Below are 27355 nucleotides of genomic sequence, written 5' to 3' on the forward strand. Positions count from 1 at the left end.
GCAGCAAATACCTCAAATATCTAAGAGTATCATACAGCATGGCACTAACAAGCCAATTCCCTTGCTCAAGAACCTGCAGGGGCTCCCAACTGCTCATGGTGCCAAATTTAAGCTCCCCGTCCCCCTCAAAGTTGAAACACTCTCTCCGTTACCATCACCTTCACTTTTTCTTCCTATGCTTTTCCTACACTCTCCTGCTCTGGGTAGGTCTACCTCCTTCAGACCACCTGTGATCCATCCACTCCCTGCCACCATACCCCACTTTTCCCCACTCTTGTTCACACTAGATCATTGCCACTCAAAATGTGGGGTCGTTCTAGAAATCGTTAACATGCCACAATGAGACCAGACTGAAAGTTCACATCCTAGCAACTTGGTAAAATCATTTTATGTCTAAAATCAAATGATGAAAACTCTGGGTTGGTATTTTTCCACTGTATTTTTTTTCCATTTTATTTTATGAAAAGTTCATCTTTATTATGTTTTACAAACGTATCAAACCACGGTGGATCAGAAATTAAACTGGTCCATCACCACAGGTATTTTAGGAAATACTGCCCTACACCCCTCACATGGGACATCCCTCTACTGTTTCCTCCCATAACCAAATCTAATTTTCTTCACAGTCTCTACAAAGTATCCTTCCTGAGGGACACCTGAGTGTCTCAGTAGGTTGAGCATCCAACTGTTGATTTTCACTCAAGTCATGATCCTGGGGTCATGGGCTCAGGCTCCACGCTGAGCAGGGAGCCTACTTAGGATTCTTTCTCTTTCTCTCTTTGCCCCTCTACTCTGCTCACACACTCTCTCCCTAAAATAAAAATTAAAAGAAAAAAAAATCCTTCCTGAACAATAGCACTCAATGTGGACTTTCTTCCCAAAATGTGTACCTATCATCACTTCAGCTGCTGAATTTTTTTTTTTAAGAACAGAATGGCAGAACAAATCATTTGCCCTATTCCTGTGCAAATTCCTTGTGCCAAAGAGCCCTGTTTTATTTGCTTTATACTTTTCTTCACCCACTGCACAACACAGAGGCAGCACAGTGCAATGGTTCAACTTCTGGACTAAAACCAAACTTCAAAATGAAGTCCAATTCCCCAGGGGCCTGGCCAAACTCTGGCCATGTGGCCTGAGATAAGTCCCTTTACTCTTTTGAGCTTCCAATTTCTCTTCTGGGATATGAGGCTGCCATGGTATGCAAAGTCTTCCGAATTCTAAAATTAAATGATGTCTGTCTGCTCTTAGATAGACTCCCAGGCTCCTCACAGGCAAATAGAAAAGCCTCTGCCCCTGCCACAGGTCTGGGAAAGACAGGAAGGCATTTTTAAAATAATAAAGCCCTCTGTGAACTTGAGGTGTTATTACTACTTCTCTGCACATACTAGGTGCCCACACAGAAGGCTTGGTACCTAGAAAATTCACATAGTCTGCCTCAAAAACTGAAGGCTGGGAAATAAAGGGATCTCAAAATGCTGACTAGAGGAGCCACTAAAAATATGGGAAATCTGGTCTGGAAAAGATGAGATTGAAGGAAGGAACTGAAGCTCTCATGTAAATCAGAGAAGATGCATCTCACAGATGAGACAGTTAGGCATGGTGACAAGATGCTACGGATGGGAAAGGAAGAAAGGAAATTAACAATCCCTAAGACTCTCATACATGCTCAGTGTTTACATCTGCATCCCCTTTTAATATTTAGAAGTCTGGCCTTCCATACCCAAAGTAAAATAATATTTGCAGTAGAAGCTTGTGGTCTTTCCACTATACTGAGCTGGGCAGTAGAGTATATTACAAAATAGAACAGAAAAGAACACTGTCGATGCCTTAGAGCTGTTCAGTAGGAGAAGCCACTACATCCTCACTGGAGACACTTAGGCAGTGGCTAGAAGACCTCTGTCAAGGACCCGTGACAAGATTCCTACCATGGATAAGACTCTCAGAATTCTGGTACCATAAATCAACAAAGCACCCAACCCCCAGCCCTGAATCCCACACAACCGGGGAAACCAGTGCAGGGCTGACAACTCTTTATTTTGACATGTGAGAACATTTACAATCATCATCCATCAACCTATTTTAAAAGCAGGCAGGAAAGATTTAATGCCAAAAGGGCGTCATCTTAGAATAAAAGATGGCCCTTTCGGTGACTAAAAGAAGTCTTCCTTAAAATCATGACATTGCCACTCGTTTTCATATTTCACCTGCAATTCATCACACAGGCAGGTAGGAAGCAACATCCTTCCATCTGATGGCTTTTCTGACTAAAAATGTCAGTTATTTTATTTTTTATTTTTTTTAATTTACATCCAAATTAGTTAGCATACAGTGCAACAATGATTTCAGGAGTAGATGACTAAAAAATTTTAAACTCAGAGATTATGGTGCTCCAACTGGATACAAACTCTTTTAGTTTCTCTTAAGCCATCACTCTATAACAGAATTATCCCTTCTAGATAACATTTGACCAAGTGCCTCTTCCACTAACCAACACTACCCCTTCAATAACAAAAAGAGCTGGCATTCAGTGCTAGGCACGGTAGCAAATGATTCACATACTTATCTTCTCAACAATCAGAAAAGGTAGACACCATCGCTATTCTCATTTTACAGAACTGGAAGTGGAACTGCATCAAAATGACCCGGAAGAGCGGTCAAGCCAGAATTCAAACACGCAGGCAGCCCATCTCCGAACGCTGTCTCCATAATCACTACACCATAATGCTTTAAAAAACAAAAAACCTGTCAGGCACTAACAAATCATTTTCAGAAATGTTCTAACACCATCCACTTACCCAGGAAATTTATCCTGTAAGAATGGGAGCTTCACTTGGTTTGGTGGAGAGTGAAGCCATTTATGTAACTAAAACATGTATTGCATTGTTTTTCCACCTTAATTTTTCATCAAGTATGTGGGGGAAAAAAAAGAAAGGAAAAATCTCAGGAAAATGTCCGATAGCAGTTAGAAGGTTTTCTAAGGGCCCTGCAATGCTGGTAATTATAGTTTACAACAGGGTGGTGAAAATCACCACTAGATCACTTACCCTCGTCACAGGTGTTAATATTGTTTGTTCCCAATGTTCTCATGTGACTATCCCACACTTGCAAGTAACTCCAGGCCTGAATATCGTGTGTTTGCAAATCCTGTCTCTGTGTGATGGATGGGCCTCTTGCTTGGCGGTACCTTAGCCAGTCTTCGCACTGAAACCAGGAGCAGGAGGTGATGGGGGGAGGGGAGGTGTTGAGGGGGAGGCTGAGGGGGAGACACTAAAAAACTGGGCACACAATCTGCCTGTTTTGTTTGGTTACTGACTAGCTTTAATTTCGAATACCAGCCCCCCTCCCCATTTTATTTTTGTTCTTCCGCTGTTTCTACCCAATATTTAGGCAGCAACATGAGCCATAAAGGTTGGAATGGATCTGAAATTTGGGGGATGTCAAGGCTCAAATGTTTGGCTCAGAGTGCAAACTGCCACTCATGTGGCTGAGCCAGGACAACCAATGTAAACATGTAAGTTAGTACAAATATACACACACTCGTTTTTATTTTAAAACTTATTTTGCATCTTAGTAATTTCTTCCTTAAAAATAGACAAGGAACCCTACTGTTTTGGCCAATTTTTTTCCTTTTTTTAATAAATTGTTATTTTGAAAAGAAATCATAATCATCCATGGATGTTAGACCAATGACATGCTATTTTCTAGAAATGAAAAAACGTTTCAAAATGGTACCTAGCAGTAATCATTAAAACCAATGATCTCCATATAATACACTTTCTGCAAAGTGCTTTATAATAAACAGTGACTTAAAATTGAGGAGTGGCTATTTTTGCTGAGTGCCACCTGATCAGGTATTTCCCACAAAAGACAGGAATTAGGTCTGTCCTTCCAATCCTTGTCATGCTAAGCATGGAAAAAAGATGCTTCTGCTTCTCAAGCCTACGGATTTTTACCTGAATCACATCTGAGTCGTATGTTTGTGTGTGTTGATGCTAAAATAAGCCAGAGAGATGATCTAGTTCATCCATCCCCATCCCTGCCCCCAGAACTTGTACTGATGAGTAAATCTAAGGCCCAAAAAGGGGACAATTGCTTTTTTCCAAGCCACATAACCAGAATCAAAACAAAATCTAGGTCTCAGCATTTCCTGCATTCTTCCAAATACAAACTGGTAATTAATGTGTATAACATACAAAATGTAAATCTAAAAAAATAGAAGAAAGCAAAACAAATGCAAATCTATAAAGATTATCTATTTTCTTTACCTAAGAACTAAAGAATGTATAGCAATGGTTCTCAAACAGGGGTAATTTTGTCCCCTGGGGGACATTTGGCAATGTCTGGAGATATTTTTAGTTGTCACAACTGGAGAGGTGGGGGTTGTTACTGGCATCTAGTGAACAGAGGCCAGGGATGGGGCTAAACTTCCTATGTTATACAGACAGGCCCTGTGATGGTGAATTTTATGTGTCAATTTGACTGGGCTACAGGGTGCCCAAATAGTTGGTTAAACATTATTCTGGATGTGTCTGTGAGGATGTTTCTGGATGAGATTAACATTTGAATCTGCAGACTGAGTAAAGTTGATTATTCTCCCCAATATGGGTGAGCCTGGCCTGATCTGTGGAAGGCCTGAATAGAACAAAAAGGTAGAATACGGGGGAACTGTTCTCTCTGCCCATCGTAAGGCTGGGACACCAATCTTCTCCTGCCTTGGAATCCAGACTTAGGCTGGAACTATACTAACGGCTCTTCTGGGTCTCTAGCTGGCCAACCACATCTCTTGGGACTTCTCAGCCTCTATAACCACAGGAGTCAGTTCCTTACAATAAATGTGTTCTATATATCCTACTGTGCTATTTCTCCAGAGAACTCAGATAATATAGACCCCCCCCCATAATAAAAAATCACCCAGCTCAAATTGTAGATGCTAAGGTTGAAAAACTCTGATAAGAATACTGACATTTTTATAATAAAGATGTTATGTTATATAAACCATAAAATTTATCATTTCAATCATTTTTTAGTATAGAGTCCTGTGGCATTAAGCATATTCCCAATGTTGTGCAACCACCACCACAATCCACCACAAAACTCTTTCTCATCTTTCAAAACTGGAACTCCATACCCATTAAATAATAATTCTTCTTTCTCCACTTCCCTGCCTCCAGTCCCTGATGGCCACCATCTACTTTCAGTCTCTATGAATCTGACTATCCTAGGTACCCCATATGAATGGAATCATACAATATTTCTCCTTTTGTGACTAGCTTATTTCACTTAGCATAATGTCTTCAAGTTCATCCATGCTGTAGCCTGTGTCAGGATCTCTTTCCTTTTTCATATTTCGTTATCCAACTATATTGATAGATACTTTGGTAGCTTCTGCTTTTCACTATTGTCAATAATGCTACTATGATATGTGTGTGCAAATGTCTCTTTAAGACTCTGCTTTCAAATGTTTGGGTAGATACTTGGGAGTAGAACTGCTGGATCTTATGGTTCATTTTAAAATTTTTGAGCAACAGGGTAGCTCAATCGGATAAGCACAGACTCTTGATTTCAGCTCAGGTCATGATCTCAAGATTCAAGAGATCGAGCCCTGTATCAGGCTCTGTGCTGACAGCATGGAGCCTGCTTGGGATTCTCAATCTCCCTCCCTCTCTCTCTCTCTCTCTGCCTCTCCCTGGCTCACATGCATGCACACTCTTTCTCTCTCTCAAAATAAATAAACTTTAAATAAATTTTTGAGGAGCTATCATACCGTTTTCCATAGTAGCTACACCTTTTTATATTCCTTCAATTGCATTTTGAATTGTCAAGACCACCGATTTCTGAAGTTTACTTCTATTTACCTCTCTCTGCTCTACTTCCTTCCTGTACCTTGGCCCTTTTGTGAAGCAAGTAGTGAACCAATATTTTTTAAATTGGAGTACCATTAGAGAAACCTGAGGGAATGAGTTTTTAATTATGAAGAGTCACGGTCCATTTTCCTTGAGGTACAATTTCTACAATGCATCTTAACCAGGGTGAAGGGATGTGAAGAGGTATGGAAAACAAAAAGAAATACATCTGTATGCCCAGTAGATGACCCTTCTCCAAATCCATTTTTTTTTTAAGGTTTTATTTTTAAGTGGGATGCCTGGGTGGCTCAGGCAGTTGAGCATTTGACTTCAGCTCAGGTCATGATCTCACGGTTTGTGAGTTTGAGCCCTGCTTCGGGCTCTGTGCTAACAACTCAGAGCCTGGAACCTGCTTTGGATTCTGTGTCTCCCTCTCTCTCTGACCCTCCCCCACTTGCACTCTCTTTCTCTTTCTCAAAAAATAAGCATTAAGAAGTAAATAAATAAAAAAGATTTTATTTTTAACTGATCTCTACACCCAACAAGGGGCTAGAACTTACAACCCAAGATCAAGAGTCGCATGTTCTACTGACTGAGCCAGCCAGGCACACCACCCCAACCCATTCTGACAGCTACCTCTGACTCCAGTCTGTGAAACCTTATAGACATAACTCCCATATAATTTTGAGTTTTCTATGTGGCACCTCTTTTGAGAAAAAAAGTCAAAATATTTTTGAGCTTTCATATTTACATGCACCTTGACGATTCTGGTTTTACAGGGCACAGTACTACTGTTGAGTATTCAATCCAAATTCAGTCATTTCCAGGAGTTAATTCTTCAAGAACTGTAGTTTGACATACTTACCTAAGGCACCACAGGTCCAAGATGTTCATAAAGAGTCTGAATTCCAATTAACGCATAACTTTTTTCCCAAAGACCTTTAGGCTTGTCCTGATTTTTAACTAAAAAGTATGGTTGACATAACTACATAAAAGGGGAAAGAGTAATGAGGTAATCTTTCACAAATCTTGAACTCCTGAAAGCTCTGGTTCCCAAAGTGTGCTCTCAGGGTAAGCAGCATCAATATCACCTGGGAATTTACTAGACATGCCAATAATTGGGTCCCACCCCAGGTCCACTGAATAAAAAACTTGGGGAGGGGGCGGCTGAGTTTTACTCAGCCTCCCTCCTGGTGATTCAAATGCACATTAAAGGAACACAGCTGCCTCGACCTTACAAAGCACTTTCACACTCCCGCTATTATTTGCATTTCACAACGACCTTGCGAAGCAGGCAGGGCTAGGTAGTGTCCCTTTTTAAAAATGGGGAAACTGAGGCCCAGATCACTGGACTTTGTCTAAGGTGACAAAGCTAAGGCAATGGAGAGTTAGAACAAATTAGTTTTAGTATTACATGTAGGTTCAGAAAAAAAAAAGCAGTTTCATTATATAGATGAGGCAGCTAGAACCCCAGAAGGCTCCAGGATCTGAATAAGATCACAGGGCATCATAATGGAAAGCTCATTCTCCAACAAACCATTTCATCTGAGCAGTGAGCCTCTGATAATAAGTGCCTCCTCAAACCATATGAGTTCCTTTTCTTCCCCTGAGGCATGTGTGGTAAGAACTAAGTTTGCGACCTACCAGATCTTTCACAGAAGAGCAGAAAGGATGACTAAGTAGATCTCATCATCAAAAAAGTCACCTTTGATAAGACAACAGGATAAGAAGATTAAGGATACTGGCAAGAGAGTGAAGGAATGGACCCTGAACCTTAATCTTGCCAGAGAAAGAAATGAATAAACGGAGAGAAACTAAATGAATCAAGGGACGTGAGGGCATGATGAGGTTGAAAAATTCACCTAGTGACAGGCATGGAGAAACTGAGCTGACAACAACAACAACAACAACAACAACAACAACAACAGGTATGTGGCAGTTTTGGGTGCTAGCAAGGTCCAGGATGCAGCCATGAGGAATGGCTGACGTGGCATTGAAACAGGGCTCACCAGTATGATGGAGACAGGTAATGACGTTGAGAGGATTACCCACATGGGGTAAATAATACAACTTGTTGTAGTGTAGAGGTGGCAGAAATGAAAAGACCGTGAGCTCAACACCTAATTCTTTTCTAACGGGGACCAACAGAGAAGCTAATAGATGACTGTTACCAGAAAGGCATCAGAACTGAAGGTTGCACAGCATGGGACGAACAGGGGTCGTAAGTGAAGAACGAAGCCTAGTGACCCACTGGCAGCAATGAGGAGTGGCAAGAACTTCAATGCTAAGATCTTAATGGTGTGGGAAGATGAGCAACAGATAAACCTAAAAGCTGCAGGCAAGCGCCGTCCTCAAGGAAGAACCAGTAAAGAGGCTGTGGAGGCAGGAAGGAGTATCAACCTGAGGAGAGCTCCAAAGAACATGGCACAAGGACTGGGGATGGAGAGGAGGAGTGGGAAATCAAATCAGAGGATAAGAAGCATAAAACCCAGTCCAACACCACGTCTTCTGGGAAGTCTACAATCTCATTTGCCCATGGGGATGAAAATGCTACCCGAAGATTCTAGTACCTAACAAATCGAACATCTGTAAACCGTTTGTTCATCCGAAACTGAATCCCATGCAGCTACACGACTAAGTTACCTAGCTTGTCACAAAAATTTATTTTGTTTTACAATTTTGGGGAACTCACCTTTCCATTTTAATGTAGTGGTTTCTAATGAGTTCTTTAAAACTGCCTAGGATGTAACCATCTTCAAAGACATACCTGAAAGTGGGTAAGGAGTTAAGGATTATCACTATGTTGCCAATAAAGAAACAGAGAAATTGAGCTTTCCCAGGGTTGTGGAGCAAGAGGGAGCCAGGCTTGAGAAGACTCTTAGATGAACTGCAACAATGGCTCTCAAGACCAAGTCAGTACTCCAGGCTGTTGACAGACACTACAATGCACAGAGGGGTCATGGTGGTTCCGTCCTAGGCCATTGAAGAAGAGAAGGCTGCGGAGGGAAACCATTTATTCTCGTTAACTTATGCCTGGAAACTCAACCTCCTGCTACTTGAAAATCTAGTAAGGAAAACTAATTGGGTAAGAAGCCAAATTGCCAGACTCTTGCCCCTTGGCTTCGGATTTAGGTATCAGGAGCCACCAGGCCAAAGAGAAAGGGAGTTCACACAGATCAGACGTTTTCTGTGTGCCAGGCACGGTGCTGGACACCTACATGCTCAATCATTTAATCCTCACGACCATTCTGAAGACAGCTATTTTAAACTCCACTACTCAGGGAATAATCTCGGAAAGGTTAAGAAACTTGCCCAAGCAGACCGGACACGGAGCTTTGTCTACTACACCAGCATGCCTCAAAAGACAAAAAGGAAAAGGTAGAATTTTACTGAGGTAAGTCACGGCTGACCCCCAGGACCCTAAAACCCCACCTTCTGCCCTATTATCTAAAAGCATATCCAAGTAGGGTAAATCCTGAGAGCTGACCCCTGGGCCCTCCTCCAGCTACACCCCATTATTACACATTCATTTAATACCAAGGCACATGGGAGCGTCCTCTCCAGTTACATTCCTACCACTGAATGCTGGAGAGGCAAGCCAGAAGTCTGCACTAACGGGTAGGTGGTCTCTGAGACCCATTTGTCCCACCTAAATAGTCTATATATCAAAATAGCTTGCGACCCAGGCAACACCATTGTGTCTTACCAAATTACTTACTCTGCAACTTTAACAGGTAATGGAACGTGGTATACTTAAAATTGGGGAAAAGTTGAAGCAGCTTACAAATGCACGCATTAACAAATATATAACTTTAGTGTTGGAATCCCATAAAGAACTGTTTGAAATGTGTACAAATATGTATTACATACACACACACACACACACACGCACACACACACACGTTATTATTAAAAGGAGAACTGTGGTACAGCCTGAACATTAAAATCATCCTTTCATGATAAATTCCAGGGCATATTCATAACAGGAGTCAGACAGATTTTGTTTTCCACCACATAGTTCTATAAAAATAAACTGTCATCACAACATCCTTGTGGTAGTAAAAGGCCATATTTGCCTGCAGTTAAATCCAACAGCAGCTGCTCTATGGAAAAAGACGGCCCAATAATTGGCTTCTTTCACCTCTGTTAATCACGAACAAAAGTGTCATTCAGTTTCAAAATGGACAAAATGCTCCAATGGATGGTCAGCTAGCTGAGCCAATGGGGGTGGAATAACAATAACCCTGTAGCATTTTCCTTTCTCCTTTTGTTTGGTCTTTCAAAGCCCTTAATTAAGACCTGCACAAAGCACCCCCACAGGCTTTTCTCAATGAGGCATTACACGCCTGTTTTCTTGTATTTAAAGAAAAAAAAATAGCAGGGATTTTCTGAAACACATTAAACAGAATACACAATTTCCATTTATTTGCAACTGAAATACTGTTAAAATTTTAGAGCTTAAATATTATCATCAGTAACAAAGCAAGTTCTTCCCATTCCAGGCTTGGGGAGTGGACGGTGAATGAGGGGTTGTTCAGAAGGGAGGTGGAGAAAGCAGGAGCTGGGGGAGGAGAGGGAAGTGCCAACTTGAGAAGCGGTCGCAAAACCATCTCCCCAGAAATAAAACTGTTAGCAGACATAACTTAGAAAGATCTAGATTGATCTCTCAAGCCTTTCAATAGCTTAACGTACACACATTGAAAGAGACAGCAAAACTCGTGAGAGGCTATTCAAGCAAACAACTAGACAACAGAGATAAAGGGTAATATGAGTCGTAACTGAATCTGCTCCTTACACATTCCTTAAAAATCTCATGGAAAAAGATAAGGTATTTTCACAATTAAACAATCTCTGTAAGAACTTTGTACACTTCTGTAAGATTCCTGCCTCTAAAGTTTTCTTCTCCCCCCTATCTTGGCCTTCACAAAGCTTCAAGTAATTATGGTGGATAAGAATCAGAATGTCCAGCTTTAAAAATATCCATAGCCTAATTAACTTTTCATTATTCGATTTTCTTTTTGCACAACTTAAAAAAGGCTGTTCTGTTCATTTTCAAATGCTCTGAAATACAATCTTTCCGGGTTTTAGGCTGTTCTGAAAATATCTAGTTGTGCCCATAATTTGTTCCTCCCTCTCCCCTCTTGCAAATATCCTGAGTGACAGCTTAATGTGACAGCTTTCTTGCCACAATTCACCAAAGGGGAGTGGCAGGTAGGGTTCTTGGAGAATAAATACCTAACAAAGCCATCATTCTGGGGAGTTACTTCCAAACTGTCAATCCAATCCATCAAGCGGAATGTGCTCCACTATTCTCTTGTAAATGTGCTTATTTCAAACAAGGCAGAACTCCCGGCAGCTGCCCCACAGAAGACTGAATGACCCAGCTCAAATGTCACCTCTGCTGCGAAGCCTTCCAGCTTCTCAAAGCAGAGTAAGTTCCTTTCCTCTTTGCTCCCACAGCCTTTGTTCATCCCACCTTACGGCACTCCCACACTGTATTCTGTGTTTAGGTCTGTCTTCTCCACCAAAGCAGATCCCCCATGGACGCTTGTGAGCCCCCATGGTGGAGTGGAGGAGGACACAGGTTCTGGAAGAGACTACTTGGGTTCCAATCCTGGTTAGAGATTATAAAACATATGACCTTGGACCTGTTACTGAAACATTTTTTGCCTCAGTGTTGTCAGCTTAAAATGAGAAGGAAGAGTACCTTTCTCCTACAGTTGATGTGATGATTCAGCAACAATGTAAACGTGAAGCTCTTTGCCCAATGCCTGGCACACCAACAGTAGGACCAATGTTAGAACAGGAAGCAGAGTCCTCCTCTTTTCTCCCCCAGTGAAGACAGTAGCGTGGCTGGAAGGATAATAGGCATGCGCTCCATGTTCATGGTAACAACTTTTGCTAAGCAAGTTATTAATAAAATGTCACCAGTTAAAAAACAATTTCCAAAAGTAATCATTTCATATCCTTCAATCTATTCAACGATTTAAGAGTAAGTTTCACGCAAAGCACAAACGTAGGTAAGGGAATAGCTAAGAACATGTTGAGTGAGAATTGATTACTACCCTCAGGGAGCTTACAAGCAATTCTGAGCATGAGGCATCAGGAAATATATGTCTATTACATTAATGGCTGATTGGGTTTCACAATATATTTGACTAATGTGCATTTCCTCAACAGTGTATTAAGCCATCACGTTTAAACATTTATTTATTTTTGAGAGAGAGCGCACACGTGTGAGAGCACACAAGTGGGGGAGGGGCAGAGACAGGGAGACACAGAATCCGAAGCGGGCTCCAGGCTCTGCTGTCAGCACAGAGCCTGACGCAGGGCTCGAACCCACAGACCGTGAGATCATGACCTGAGCCGAAGTCGGACGCTCAACCGACCGAGCCACCCAGGCGCCCTTAAACGTTTCATCACATATTTAAAAAGCTATGTACAACCAATGGGTCTCATTTAGCTAGGGGAAGAGAGAATAAGAGTTTAAAGATGTTATATTTTACATACTTCAGTGAACCCTGTAATTCTTACGAATGCTCCACATTGATACAGTGCGTGCATCGGTTCCAGGTCCGTGCCCTCTGGTTCTGTGACAATGGTCACTGCTCTCTGGAGCACCGCGAGAGTCAAAACTACTGATGCATGAAATCTTAAAATCTGGGTCATGAACAAATGTGTGGCACAATCACTCTTTCCATTATGCTCTTTTCAAAGACTTTATTATCATTAAATACAGAATTATTTCTTTAAATGTTGCAATTTTAGTCAGACCTGCTTTAATGAAATCATAACTAATTTAAAACCCTTACTGACTTAAAATAAATTATCCAGAGTGTCAGTTGTTCTTTAGCTGAAAAGAATGTTACGGAAACAAAACGATTTTGCTACCCATTTGTTCATGACCCCAGTCCTTTGGTCACAAAACACTAATTTCATGAAAATCTGAATAACGCGTTAAAGCTATCTGTACATATTTGCATTTGACAACATCAAGGCAGATTTACTACCTTTCTCCTTAGACAGTAGCAACAGACCAACAGAAATTGGCTCCTTAAGCCAGCAGCTGGGGCAAGCTCCCTGAAGGCAAGCAGGCAAGCTCCCTGCCTCTTACCTCCTCTCACCGGTCTAGATCACCAACAGACACCTTTTCTCATGCCCTCATGGATATTTCAAATTCAAACAAAACCAAGAAAATCCACCATGATAAATTTTGGCTGCTTTTCTTCTTTTTCCATGGAAGTGCACAAACGGAGGGTGGAAATCTCACCTAGGTGACAATATCTAATGATCATAAGTTAACTAAGTGGTAACAACAAATCAATCTATGTCAAGAGCCAATATTCATTCAAGAGAAAGTAGTATCCATCCTCTGAACACTGTCCAGATATTTACTGGCTGTCTGTAAAAAATACTCAATGCCTACTTAAATATACTGAATCTTTAAAACAACTCTGAGAGTTTAAGAAGGATAATAATTGAATTTATTACTGTACCAGAATAAAGTTTAACAGAAATCTATTTCAGTCATTGCGTGAAATTTTGAAAATACTGTTTATGAGCAAAATTCTGTTACTTGAGATAGTACTTACAGAAATCAAATAGCAAATGTCTGGATTATGCTGAGTATTTTAAACTCTAAAAAATAGGGAACACATTACAGAAGGGTTTCAATTGTTTCTGCTGTGCTTTCTGACCAATTCTTCAGTAATTGCAACTGTTTTATGACCTACCTCTCTCTTTAGTAAGTATTCCTTTGATTTAGTTCTTATGTTAACAAAATGAGATGCTTCTCCTAAAAATTGGTCATTTAAGGCAAAAATGTCTTTAAAGCACAGCAGCTAAAAGGTGGAATCTGGCTACATAAGACACCTCCTATAAAAACACTTTAGGGGTGCCTGGGTGGCGCAGTCGGTTAAGCGTCCGACTTCAGCCAGGTCACGATCTCGCGGTCTGTGAGTTCGAGCCCCGCGTCAGGCTCTGGGCTGATGGCTCAGAGCCTGGAGCCTGTTTCAGATTCTGTGTCTCCCTCTCTCTCTGCCCCTCCCCCATTCATGCTCTGTCTCTCTCTGTCCGAAAAATAAATAAACGTTGAAAAAAAAAATTAAAAAAAAACAAAACACTTTAAGTTTACTTATTTTGAGAGACAGACAGCACGAGTGGGGGGAGGGGCAGAGAGATTCTCCTCGGAAAAAGAATCCCAAGCAGGCTCCAGGCTGCCAGCACAGAACCAGATGCGGGGCTCAAACCCACAAAGCCAGGAGATCATGACCTGAACCAAAACCAAGAGTCAGACATTTAGCTGACTGAGCCACCCAGGTGCCCCAAACATTTTTATTAGTGTGATGAATGTGATATTATTCTACTGCCTGATGAAGTAGCTGTACCTCCAACAGACTGGCATGTAAGTATTTTTATTGTAGAATATCCAATTACCCTATGATGCCACTGTTATTCTAGACCTTCTCTGAGAAAAACAGAGCAGTTAATATTGTTTAAGGACATGGGAAGGGATAGAATTTTGAAGCTGGGTGACAGGGGCCTTAGGAGTAAAGCGCTGAAACTACGCTGTCCCCCCTCCCCCCAAAAACTAATGTTAACTATGCCTTATAAATTGCCTATAGAGACACAGGAATATTACTGTACTTGAAACAAAGCCCTGTGTAGAATTAATACTTTCAACTCCTCCTGGCAGAATATTTTCAATTCCTTGCAGAAAACAGACACTTTCAATTCCACAAACCTCCATTTGGAAAATGAAACAGGACTTCCCATGATGTTGCCGTGAAATAAAAAATACTCTCACGGAAAATTTTTTCTCTCATCTCCATCCCTTGCTTTAGGGTTCTAGATGCAACTACGCCTATATTAAAAGCTAACTGAAATAAAACAAAGACATCTCTTTGCCAAGCCTGGCAAATTTCATCAATTTCAATTTCATCCAGCAAGTCTGATCCTCATGTTGACAAGGACACCTTCTCCAGTGACCTCTTCTACACTATAACCATCACTGCATGTGACTGCCTTACAAAAACACTTCTTTAAAACACTAAAGTTGGGGGGAGGGGGGTTGGTTTTTTTTGTTTTTTTTTTTAGGAACCTAATGTTATTTCCGAAGTTGGCATAAGTGTTCAGTTAAAATAAGGAAATGTTAAACTGAGAAAGAGAGGCCACAAGAGAACTCTTCAGTACTGTTCAGTCATGAACTTTTCTTCCTGTAACTTTCAGATACACGCATCACCTCACTGCTCTAATGAAGAGCATCCACCAGTCACACAGCCCAAGAACTGAGGCCTCAGTCCCTATGTCAAAGGTATAAATTATGGCCCAGACACAGCTCCAGGCACTGCTGAGCTTGGAAATGCTTTCTGAACAACCATGTTGTTCCAAACAAACTAAATGCTTAAGAGGCTAAAGGACAGTGGAGGCAATTATTGGAAGGAAATTTCTCACTAGGCCAGAAAGGAATAATTAAGTCTTAGCACGCTAAATCACATCACTGGGGTTAACAATGAAGTAATCAAGTGTAAATGGTGACAAAGCCCATCTATAGGACTCATGAAAGGAAATTAAGGTTGTGGGTAATCTAGACTATTGTTGCTTAAATACCACAAAAATTAGTCCCTAAAACTTCATTCATTTACCCTCTCTTTACACAAATGTGTGTGCTTTTTGTGGGAGGCAAGAAATTGGTTAATCCAGCAATTAAGGCAAATATACTGAATCATCAGAAGTAAAACACCACTCAGCTACTAATTCACAGGCAGAGATCCAACATCATCCCCAAGCTACTTAGATTATACCAAGTGCTCAGAAACAAAATGCCTCCATAATAGAAGAGGCATAGGGGTTCTATTCAAATACATGGTTAAAATCATTTAAATGATAAACCCAGTGCATACTTTATATCTTACACTTTTCTAGGCTGCAGGACATAGAAGAGAGTTCACACACACACACACACACACACACACACACACACACACACAGGTGGAGGGGACTTGAGGAAGGAAGCGGGGGAGAAAGATGGAGAACACAAGCATGATCTCCCAACAACTGCTTAAAAGCAATTAAAACCGGTTATGTTCTAAGGGAGCAAAATAATGTTGACCTGAAAAGTTAAAAAGTCTAGATTCAGACTTTGGCTCTGCAATCTGTTTATCATCTCACTTCAGAGACTCGGTTTCCCCATCTTATTTTTTAAATTATTTTTTAAAACTTTTTTTAAGTTTATTTACTTTGAGACAGAAAGAGAGAGCGCAAGAGAATGAGCACATGAGCAGGGGACAGGCAGAGAAAGAGGGAAAGAATCCCAAGCAGCCTCCACACTGCCAGCATGGAGCCCAATGCAGGGGCTTCAACCCACAAACCATGAGATCATGACCTGAGCCCAAATCAAGAGTCAGACGCTTAACCTATTAACCGGCTGAGCTACCCAGGAGCCCCTCCCCATCTTATTTAAGGAGTGAGGCCAAGACAAAGATTTCTCAAGACCTTAAACTGATTTAGTGTATCTGATGTTTTTAAACAACTTAGGACTCACCAAAATTTGCAAAAATAGTAGAGTTCCTATGCATTCTTGACCCAGTTTTTCCCAACAGCAACATCTCACATAACCGTAATACATTAGCTAAACCAGGATATTCACTTTTGGTGCACTATTAACTATAGACCTTACTGAGATTTCACTACTTTTTACATGCACTCATGTTTTAACCACATGCACAGATTCATGCAGTCACCACTAAAATCATAAGAAACTGCTCCATCACCACAAAAAACAAACAACAACAACAACAACAAAAACATGGGCACATTACTCTACCTGAAATGAAGCCCTGGGTGGAATTAATACATCCAATTCCTCCTGGCAGAGTATTTTCAATTCCTCGAAGAAAAGACACCTTCAATTTCACAAACTTCTACTTGGAAAATGAAACGGAAGTTCCCACAGTGTGTTGCCATGAAATAATAATAATAAAAAAAATACTCTCAAGGAAAGTTTTGTTCTCCCCTCCATTCCTTGCTAGATCAACTACAGCTATATGTAAAATGAAGCAAAATAAAATGAAGACATCCCCTTGCCACTGCTACTCCACCACTCCCTCCTGCTGCCCATCCAAAGTCACACGGCTGTCCTCCCACCTATTTAACCCTACCAGCCACTGACCTGTTCCCCATTTCTATAATTTCATCATTTCTAGAGTGTTTTAAATGGAATCGTATGGGATATGGAACCTACTGAAATTGGCTTTTTCACTAAGTATAATACCCATGTCATCTATCCATGTTGTTTCATGTATCAATAATTTGATCTTTTATTGCAGTGTACTATTCCACTGCATTGACATACCAGGTTATTATGGAATGTTGATTTTATTCTTTTTATGTTTTAATTATCACTATGGGGTAAGGAGAAACTTTATATATATGTATATATATATATATTAATGTTTATTTTTGAGAGAGAGAGAGAGAGGGAGGAAGCTGGGGAGGGGCAGAGAGAGAGGGGTGGGGGAGACACAGAATCGGAAGCAGGCTCCAGGTTCTGAGCTGTCAGCACAGAACCCAACGTGGGGCTCGAACTCACAAACCGTGAGATCATGACCTGAGCCGAAGTTGGACACTTAACCAAATGAGCCACCCAGGTGCCCCAGGAGCAACTTTTTAAATCTTGCTTTACCATTGATTAAGATGGTTCATATTCCAATAGGTACTATTTTAATCAGTAATTATCTTAATCACCCCGTTCAAACCTTCTCTGACTACACTGCTTAGTGAGACCCCTTCACCCTGCTTTCTTTTTCTTCACAGTTCCTATTACCTGACCTCATGTTTATTAAATTTTTTTAAACTTTTAATGGTTATTTTTGAGAGAGAGAGAAACAGAGACAGAGAGAGAGGGTGTGAGTAGGGGAGGGGAAGGGAGATACAGAATCTGAAGCAGGCCCCAGGCTCTGAGCTGTCTGCCCAGAATCCAACATGGGGCTTGAACTCAAGAACCAAGAGATCATGACCTGAGGCGAAGTCAGATGCTTAACCACCTGAGCTACACAGGTGCCCCTTATTGTATTTATACTGTCTGCCACCACCCCTACCTTATCCCAGGCCAGGTAAATTACGTGAGGGCGGGGATGCTTTCTGATAACTCTGTCTCCAGCACCAACAACAGTTCCTAACACATAAAGCACTTAATAAATGCTAAATTAATTTTTTAAGTATTGACTTATTGCCTCAATAATTATTACTTTAAAGTTGAAAGACTACAGATTCTAGGCACCTGGGTGGCTCAGTCAGTTGAGCGTGTGACTTTGGCTCAGGTCATGCTCTCGCGGAGTTGTGAATTTCAGCCCCACATCAGGCTCAGGGCTGTCAGAGCAAGAGTCCACTTTGGATCCTCTGTCCCCCTCTCTCTCTGCCTCCCCCTGCCCTTGCACTCTCTCAAAAATAAATAAACATAAAAAAAAAAAGACTACTGATTCCATGAACCATTATACAAATACAGTATTAGTAGCTCTCAAAAAATCGTTTTGAACTTTGTGTGAAAGCTTTTTATTCACCTCCACAAAACATCTACAATTTCAACAAAGTACTGGGCCCATGAAAGATTGGACAAAACACAGGAAAAAGCACAGATAATCTTAGCATCTGACAAGCTTAAGTTGCATCTGACAAGCAACTTAAGTCAAAAGTCTTTTTAAATGTTAAAGGTTTATATAATCAAAGAAAAGACCATCTTTTCTGATAATGTGTTTTATTCTCCTCTGTTTTGTTTTTTAATGTTTATTTGGGGGGGGGCGGTGCAGAGAGAGAGGGAGACACAGAATCTGAAGCAAGCTCCAGGCTCCGAGCTGTCGGCCCAGAGCCCAAAGTAAGCTCGAACCCACAAACCATGAGATCATGACCTGAGCTGAAGTCCAGCGCTTAACCGACTGAGCTACCTACCCAGGCGCCCCTCCTTTGTTTTGTTTTTAACATACTCTGGAGGGCTACCAATGGTTCTGGGCAAGTCGTATGAATAAATGTAACTGGACTTCTGCCCAGTTGATGGAGAATTTAAACCAGATCAACTGTTTTGTACCAGTCTTAAAAGAAGTGGGCTGAGAAGGGAGGGAAGGTCTGAAAAATGTAAGACTCTGGTGTTCCCAGTTTATGTAACTGAAAGGTTTAGCAAATAATAAATAGATATCAGGTCTAGAAACATGTAAATGTATGTCCTTGGGAAAAATGGACTTTTGTCTCCCCCACGGAAAGAAAGTCCTAGCCTCTTTAATGAGGGGCCCATAATGCACAGATGAGTGTTAGCACCACCGCACCAGATGACCTTTAAGATTTGGAAGGGTCCAAGTCTACAGTTTAAGAGGCCGAGGACACTTCAAGTAGAGAACGAAACAGATCTAACCTCTCCAGAACGACTTCCTCACCTATAAAATGAGCAGCTCACGACATCCACGATACGCAAGACAGATGAATGCCTACATCTAGGAGAGACAGGGAAGAATACTGTCATCTCGCCCACTCAACCAAACAACGCTGATCTGAAAAACCAAGATCTCATACCCCATTTACAAAACCTTGTTCATTACCTGTGTGACCTTCCCCGCTGTGGTTTCTTCATCTCTAAAATGGAGAGAATAACAGCATCTGCTTTAGAGGGTTATTAAGAGTATTAAATAGATAACACATGTAAAGCACTTCACATAATGCCTGGCCCTCAATAACATTTATTATTACTAGCATGTAAGTGAATAACAAGATGACGATGATGGTTTATCTGTAGAGAAAGACGGACCATAAAGAAGACCAAGACCGCAATGTGAATTAGATGAAAAAGGAAAATGCTTCCAGGAGAAAACCTTTAGAGCCACCAAATAACCTTCCAGCATGGGGCTGGCTGTCACCCCGTTCAAAGTCAAAACTGTGGCCACAGATTCAATCATGAACAGCTCTGCTGCTAAAGAAAAGAGCACACAGATCCAAATAGGAGCCCATCGAGTCTGTAAAATATTAACAGCTTAATAAACATCAGCTCACACAATCAACAAACACAGTGTTCAAGTCAACTAAAGAGTACCAACTAAATTAATACCAAGTTGGCTAAATGAAATGCCTTGGGGGGAAAAAGGCTCATGGGTGATGCACTTTTATGCTGACTTCCCTATAAAAACATCTTCAACAGGAGAGGCAGGAAATTCCAGTGAGTGAAAGGGAGCAGCTATATGGAAACCATCATAGTGCACACTTCACTTTTTCATTTACTTCATCGTTTTGGTTCAAAGAGGCACATTCAGAAATTTGCTCTGTAAGAAGCAGTAAAGTCAGTATGTTAATGGATCCTCATATAACATCTAAGCGAATTCCACAAAAGAAAGAAAAAGCAAGCCAAAATGCACACAGCTGATACTTACTTTGCTGACACAGAAAAACTCTATTAACATAGAAAATGATGTGAAAGCTTTCAAACAAAATACAAAACGTAAAGAAACTGATATACTTTTCAAAAAATTCTGCTGTGAATAAAAGATTACTTAATTTTACACAGTAAGTAGATTGTTTAATGTAAATTACTCCTAAATCAACTCACAGACTCCGATCGTGTGCACATACACGTAGATGTCTGTGTGCTTCTGCTGGATACTTTATGTTCAGTTCTGATCTTTTCTCCCCCTGTAAAAACCTGCAGCTTCTCACCATTTTGTTTCTCATTGTACCTTCTCCTCTTCTAATAAACTATCGACTATCCAAGTAAACTACAGGAGGTACAAACAGAGAACACCTGAGCTTCACAAACTACCACCCGCGACCTGTGGGACGTTTGAGCAAGTTACTGAACCCTTTCAGGTCTCCAGATACACAGCTATGAAATGTGAACCATGTCAGGGACCTAGGATGATTACTGTGGAAATTATAGTTAACACATGTAACATGTCTGATACACAAGTAAGCCCAGCAATTCCTCACCAAATTTCCATTTTTTTGAATCAGAGTTTCCAGACATGGACACGCTAAAAATTCAAAATTTTGTCCCTGTAAGCAAAATGCTCCACATTGGGAGCATTTCTCCACAAGTCCTTGGAGGTATCAGAGTAACTGTCAGATGCCAAAAAGGGGGCTAAGAATTCTCTTTTGGGGTGCCTGGCTGGCTAAGTTGGCAGAGTGTGGCACTCTTGATCTCAGGGTTATGAGTTCAAGCCCCACGTTGGGCATAGAGCTTACTTAAAATAATAATAATAACAATAATTACACTCCTTTAAAAAGCATAGACATTTAAACAAAATCCGTTTTTAACAGCTTTTGCTATTACTAATATATACCATGCTAATAATATATTGAGACTATAAGTAGTTAGTAATATCAAACCTCACTATAGCTCTAAGACATTAAAACCCAGACCAACATTTTATTTACACTTTCCACATGACACAGGATCTCACTCCTAGGTGTTTACAAAAGTGAAATGAAAACCTACATTCATACAAAACCTCTGTGTGAATATTATATTGGCTTTATTTATAACTGCCAAAAACTGAAAGGAAGGCAAGTATTCTTCAACTGGGAAATGGACAAATCAATTGTAGCACATCCACATTATGGACTGCTCCTCAACAATAAGAAGGAATATTACAGAATAACATGTGTAACAATATGGTAGAATCTCAAAAGCATTATGGTAAGTAAAAGAAGCCAGGCACACGACTACATTCTGTTTCACTCTATTTCTAGGACATTCTGGTAAATGAAAAACAACAGAAGAGAACCAAGGTAGAAAACAGTTCACCAGCTGCCAAGGACTAGGGGTGGGGACAGGGGAGGACTACAAAGGGCATGGGTGGAGGCAAAGAGATAGAAATGTTCTAGATCTGGACAGTGGTAGTAGTCACATTACTGGATGCACTTCAACACTGGCAATGCTATACACTAAAAAAGGGTGCATTTTAGAATTGAGGGATTTGAGGGGAGTTTCCTTATGAATTCAAAGCTATGAAAGTTAAGCAGTTGAAGAAAGAAGATGGAACACCCAAGATTAAACTAGTTATTTTAGGATAAAAATGTGAAGGCACTAAAAGAAAGTGGAGGACCTCAAATAGGCTCATTTGTGAAGAACCATAAAATCTAAGCTTTCAAAAATGTAACCTTCCAAGAGCCAACAAATTTAAAAGAAATCTATGATACTCAAGAACTAAAAAGGGAATTATGCTTATGAGAAAATGTGAGAGGCAATAATTCTTCTCAGCACACTGTTTTACAGCAATGTTTAGTGATGACACCAAGAACCATCAGAAATAGCTTCCAGATAAGATGTATACATACGTTACAGGAAAAAAAATGTATACATACATTTAAATATTTGGCTATATTTGGGATAATACAGGAGCTCATTTCCTTTTCCATAAATCAACTCCTGTCAAAACCAGCCCACATGTCTGGGAGACAATAAAACTAGAATTTCAGGCTGGGGTAACTTCGTTGGAAAGGACCCTGATGAAATGTATGTCATTGTCTCCTTCACCAAAGTCATGAATCTTCTCATCCTGGGATGTCATAGAGTTTTGTTTTTGTATTTTCCCCTTCTGGAATGCCACCTCAGCCAAGGTTGTGCCAAGGGCAAATTCTTTTAACACCGAAGACCTGAAAAAGGCAACTGATTTACCCCTCTTCTTCACATTCTTGGCCCTCTCCTGCCCCCCCCCCACGCTTCCCCCCCCCACGGATAAGCCTCCACATCGTAGATTCAGATGCCACAAAGCAAAGTTGCTAATGCTAGCTGAACTGAAACACAGCCCCCAAGTAGAAGGCTGGTACTTTGCAAGAGAAACCTATAAAGGTCAATACAGCAGTACTTAGCTAGTAGACAATGACCAATTGACCCTGAACTGACAAGAAGATAAACATAGAGGCAGACAGTCCTCAAGGCATGTTCTATTGGGAATCAAGCATCCTCATTCCCAATGTGTATCCATTAAACCCACCACGTATCAAACCTGGGAGAACAGCATCCAAATGTCCTGCATGCCCACACACACATATACACGCACACACACACACGCACATGAACACACACACACACACACACACACACTCACTTACACAAGTTTCCTTTGGTGAAATATACGATTAAGTTGGAAACCCACCATGCAATCAGGTCATACAAACTTAATTCAAACTGATAGTAGAAACTGATTTATCCAAAACACAAGATTCCTTTTCCACAGAATGTAGCAGGGCTTTGGAAAACACATCTGATTGCTAGCAGCACAGCCTGTGGTTAGCACACAAACTTGCCAACCTACCATGAAGTACGAAGCCTTCTGCTGCATGCCCTCACAGCCCCAGACTGTTTGCAAAGGCCAGGAATGAAATATTCCATATGTTTTCTTTGTCAGTGACATGGCTATTGAAAGCAAGGCCACGGTAGTCTCCCTGCTGAGGGACTGGGTCAAGCTATTCATGTGTAACCAGGCAGATGTCAAGATGGTAATGGGAAAAACATCCCAAACATTTTTTTTTTTTTTTTTTTTTAAAGAAAGAGATCCTGAGTAGAAAACGCACAACTGTATTTGGAACACTCAGCCAATCTAAATAGGTTGTGAGCGCCGCTGCGTATGTTAGCTGCTGCTCTGGCTTTATCATTCATTTTCAGATCAGGTCTGAATCAAAACCTAGAAAAGTTTTTAAAGTTTCTGAGAATGATTTAGCTGCTTAATAAGAACGCCATCTAACTTTTTAGAAATGCAAAAGATCTTAAAGAATGGATATGGGCTCTAAAATTACTTTTAAGATAATAAGCTTCTCTTTATCTACAAAACTCGAGCATTAATCTCAAATGTAAAAAGGAATATACAAGTATCCAAATAACCAATAAAATGCCATTTTCAAAGTACTTAAAAAGTTCTCTCATCATCTGAATGTTTCTAGAAAGAACGTGATATGAAGAAAAAAGAATGCAGTAAAAGTGTCAATCCTGAGTAAATCTCATCTATCCCCAACATGGAAAATGATCTGAGAAACTACAGAAGGCATGCTTTGGCATGAGGCTTCCCAAAGAGTTAGGCATGGTTTAATGAAAATCCTGTGTTCCAAAGTCTGGAAGTAGAAAATTTGAATCTAAAGATCACACTGACACTGCCTAAGGTTACATGCCTATTGGCTGTGAGGAGAAGAAACTGTGTTCCCTGTTAGGACAGCACCTTTCTACTGGACCAGTGCTGTTGGAATCACAGAGACCCAGGGGAGCCAACACGATTCCCGGGCCCCCCCCCCCCAGCTCTCTTCTCAGGAGAAACTGTAACTCCTTCCCTCACCCCAGAAATGAGGCTTTCTTGTTAGAAAGGCAGTAGCACCACCTAAGAGAGGAGATCTTGACAAAAGTGTATACACTACTTTCTCTCCAAGATCTTTACAGTTTTTTGAATGAAAACGATCAGCCAGATAAGTAGACATTTTTTCCATCAGCACAATAGCTCACTTATGAAGTCTACAACAGCCTGTGGACCTGGTATACATTCAAAGAACAAGAGAAATAGGATTCACACACACACGCAATGGCTTAGTCACTCCCAAAAGAAAGGACAACAAATCGGGTCCTCGCCGTCACTCAAACAGGTCATGCTGAAGTTTCCTACATGTCACCCTCGAAGATAAAGTGAACTTACCTCTTTTTCCAGATGGAAAAGCCAATTCAAAGTGGCTACATGACATGCCCACACTGATTTGGGAACTCGAGGTCATGATTCCTTGTGCCATACTCTCAAAAACAAAGTCATTTTTGAAGGCCTGTTCATAAAGATAGGCCTATAAAAAGAAGACTCTGACATAAAGAGCTGGATTAGTGACCATGGACATAAAATGACCTTGGAAATAACAGAAGGCCAACAAGAAAAGTTTCTTTCTTACAAAGATAGGAAAATACTAAGATTTAAAAAAAGAAAAAAAAAAAAAAGAATGAAATGAAAAAAATTTTAAAAAGTAAATAATTAAATAAAAATTGAATAAACTAATAAATGAACTACCAGAAGTAGCAGAGAAAGGATGAAAACTGATTATTATAAACTGCTAAATATCAGTAAACCCATAATGTGTATTTTTTTAAAACATGATACGAAAATATTTGAAGTGTATTAAATGCACTTGAAATCTCCTAATTAATTCTGATCATATTGTATACACATTCTGTCTGTGCTTCAATTTATGTGAGATAAGGAAAGTTTGAAGAGAACTAAAGGGCAGTCATCACTTTGGAATATGCCAAGACTAGGTGGATCTAGTGCCTAAAACAGAAGAGTGTTTGAAAAGTCTTCTAGAACATTAAGAAACCTAAAGGTTAGTTGACGCTTTTTCTCACCCCCCAACTCCAAAGAGCCAGTAGATTTTTTTTTAAACAGTAAATTCTATGCCCAAAGTAGGGCTTGAACTCACAACTCTGAGATCAAAAGTCGCATGGTCTACCGAGTGAGCCAGCCAGGCACCCCAAGAGTCTGTAGACCTTAAAACAGAGTTCCTAAGGTATAAATCATTCAAGAGCTCGCGCTCTCCTTCTCTGGAGAATTCTCCCACAGGAAAGCAGCTGATATGGCTTCCACCACACAGGAAGGGGGACAACATAAAACAGAGTGGCCACCACAGGTCTCTTCCCTCCTGGAAAAATCTCATCTGCTGAGCCCTTCTCCTATGATCCATGTAGTTTCTCCAAGAGCCTCTTAGCATTTTCCCTTAGGAAAATAGGGGAAACCCAGAATTTAATCAACAGCACCACCCAATCTCTAGAGTTTCAGAGAAAGGACTGCCAACTTAGAAGCACACCCCCTATACCTAAGAACCTTGACAGGAGTGAGAATGAGGACATCCACCCGTCCTCCTGGGAAAACAGTTCCAATCAAGATCTTTAGGGATGTTTTGATGTCACCCACTTGTACTAAGTTACTGTCTTCAGTTCCTACTAGAAACTGCCTGGATGAACTTCACCGCCTGAGGGGAATGGAGAAGTGAGACTCATTCCTCAGCCCTGCCTAGTACAGCTCCAAGCTGAAGGTATCATCTCCCAGCCAAATTTACATCACTCTTCTTAGGAGGGAAAATTTTCCTCAAATAAAACCTTAAAAATGTACGGGACTGTGAAGACTCTAACTCATGATTTTTCTGGATATGGGCTTCTGAAATCTGATTCAAGTATCAAAAAATATTTTGTTGTCAAGGTGCACTAAGATTTTCATTCTTTCAATGGTCAACTTTATATTTAAAACTTTGCTAAAAAAAAATAAATAAAAGGCTACGTTCTATTGTCAAAATAGAGGAAAAGAAAAAGTAGCCAATGGGGTTTCCACAACCTTTTACTTGTCTTGATTCTGAATATGTAAAAACAAATTAAATATGAAGGGTAAAGAGTCATTAAATAACTTGAAATATATTAGATATGTTTCCTCCACAAGTTTCTCACCAGCACAGACATCAGACCAGCCTGGGATACATGGCCCAGCCGCCTCCCAAAATATCTATGGTTTACATTTCCTTACAAGGCTATTCTTACATTGTTATGGGCCAACATGTTGCCACAGAGGGGTGGTTCGATGCCTTCCCCATAAGGTCTTTCAGTACAGTAACACTAGGAGAACCAGAAAAATATTTTTTTTATTTTTTTTTTAACATTTATTTATTTTTAAGAGAGACAGAGACAGAATGCAAGTGGGTTAGGGACAGAGAGAGAGGGAGACAAAGATCCGAAGCGGGCTCCAGACTCTGAGCTGTCAGCACAGAGCCGATATGGGGCTCAAACTCATAAACCAATGGATCATGACCTGAGCTGAAGTCGGGCGCTCAATCAACTGAGCCACCCAGGCGCCCCCAGAAAAAAATATTTTTCAAAGACGTTCATTTCTTGGACACGGACTCTTAGAAGGGCATTCCTGAACCTCAATCACCTGCATCTAAAAAAAGAGACACCCAATGCCAAATCTTGCTGTCGACTCAGTGCCGAGGGCGAGTGCTTTTGACAATTAAGAGATGTAATGGTATCAAAACACGCTTTAGAGACTGAAAACAACCACTCCAAACTTTCAGAATTTTGACTTCATTACACTGGAAGGACCGTGCTAAACAGAGTGCCGGGCATCTACACTGTTTAACAACAAATACTTGTCTATGGGTGGGTAAATCCAGAGTAGACGACCACATAATTATACCTTGCCATTTAAAAGGGGGACTGGAGTACAAACTTGCTAAAGTCTTTAGAAATTGAGGTTATTAAATGTCTATGAACTATAAAATCACGATCTGTCTCTTGCTAAGCCTGATTTCTAAACTCAGTTTGGAACTCACCCAGCTTCAGACCATAGGGCTGCTACCTGGCCTACAGTGTGACCATCAAGTACTTAAACACAAAATAAATGCCTAGAAAAGCAGACAAATTAGCCATTTGGGTAAGAGTACTAACTTGCTAAATGCCCTAGCATTTTATTCTTCCCTGGCAGGACTTAAAAATAGAGGATTTTATCATCTTAGTGAAGCTCTAAAAAAAA

The 27355-nt window shown here is 40.6% G+C and overlaps 1 protein-coding gene across 4 annotated transcripts in view; it reads right to left on the reverse strand.

The window, feature by feature from the left end:
* LGR4 (leucine rich repeat containing G protein-coupled receptor 4) overlaps positions 1-27355 on the reverse strand; it is a 102796-nt gene that overhangs the window by 69083 nt on the left and 6358 nt on the right. Inside the window, exon 1 of one of the 4 annotated variants that reach the window (XM_045039073.1) lies at positions 11551-11685. The exons of the other annotated variants lie outside the window; for them this stretch is intronic. The gene's annotated coding sequence lies outside the window, so the exon portion shown is untranslated. Of the gene's footprint in view, positions 1-11550; positions 11686-27355 lie in introns of those variants that run through there. 4 annotated transcript variants of the gene reach the window in all.

The sequence above is a fragment of the Felis catus genome, chromosome D1 (genome assembly GCF_018350175.1).
Source record: "Felis catus isolate Fca126 chromosome D1, F.catus_Fca126_mat1.0, whole genome shotgun sequence".
Lineage (NCBI taxonomy): Eukaryota > Metazoa > Chordata > Mammalia > Carnivora > Felidae > Felis > Felis catus.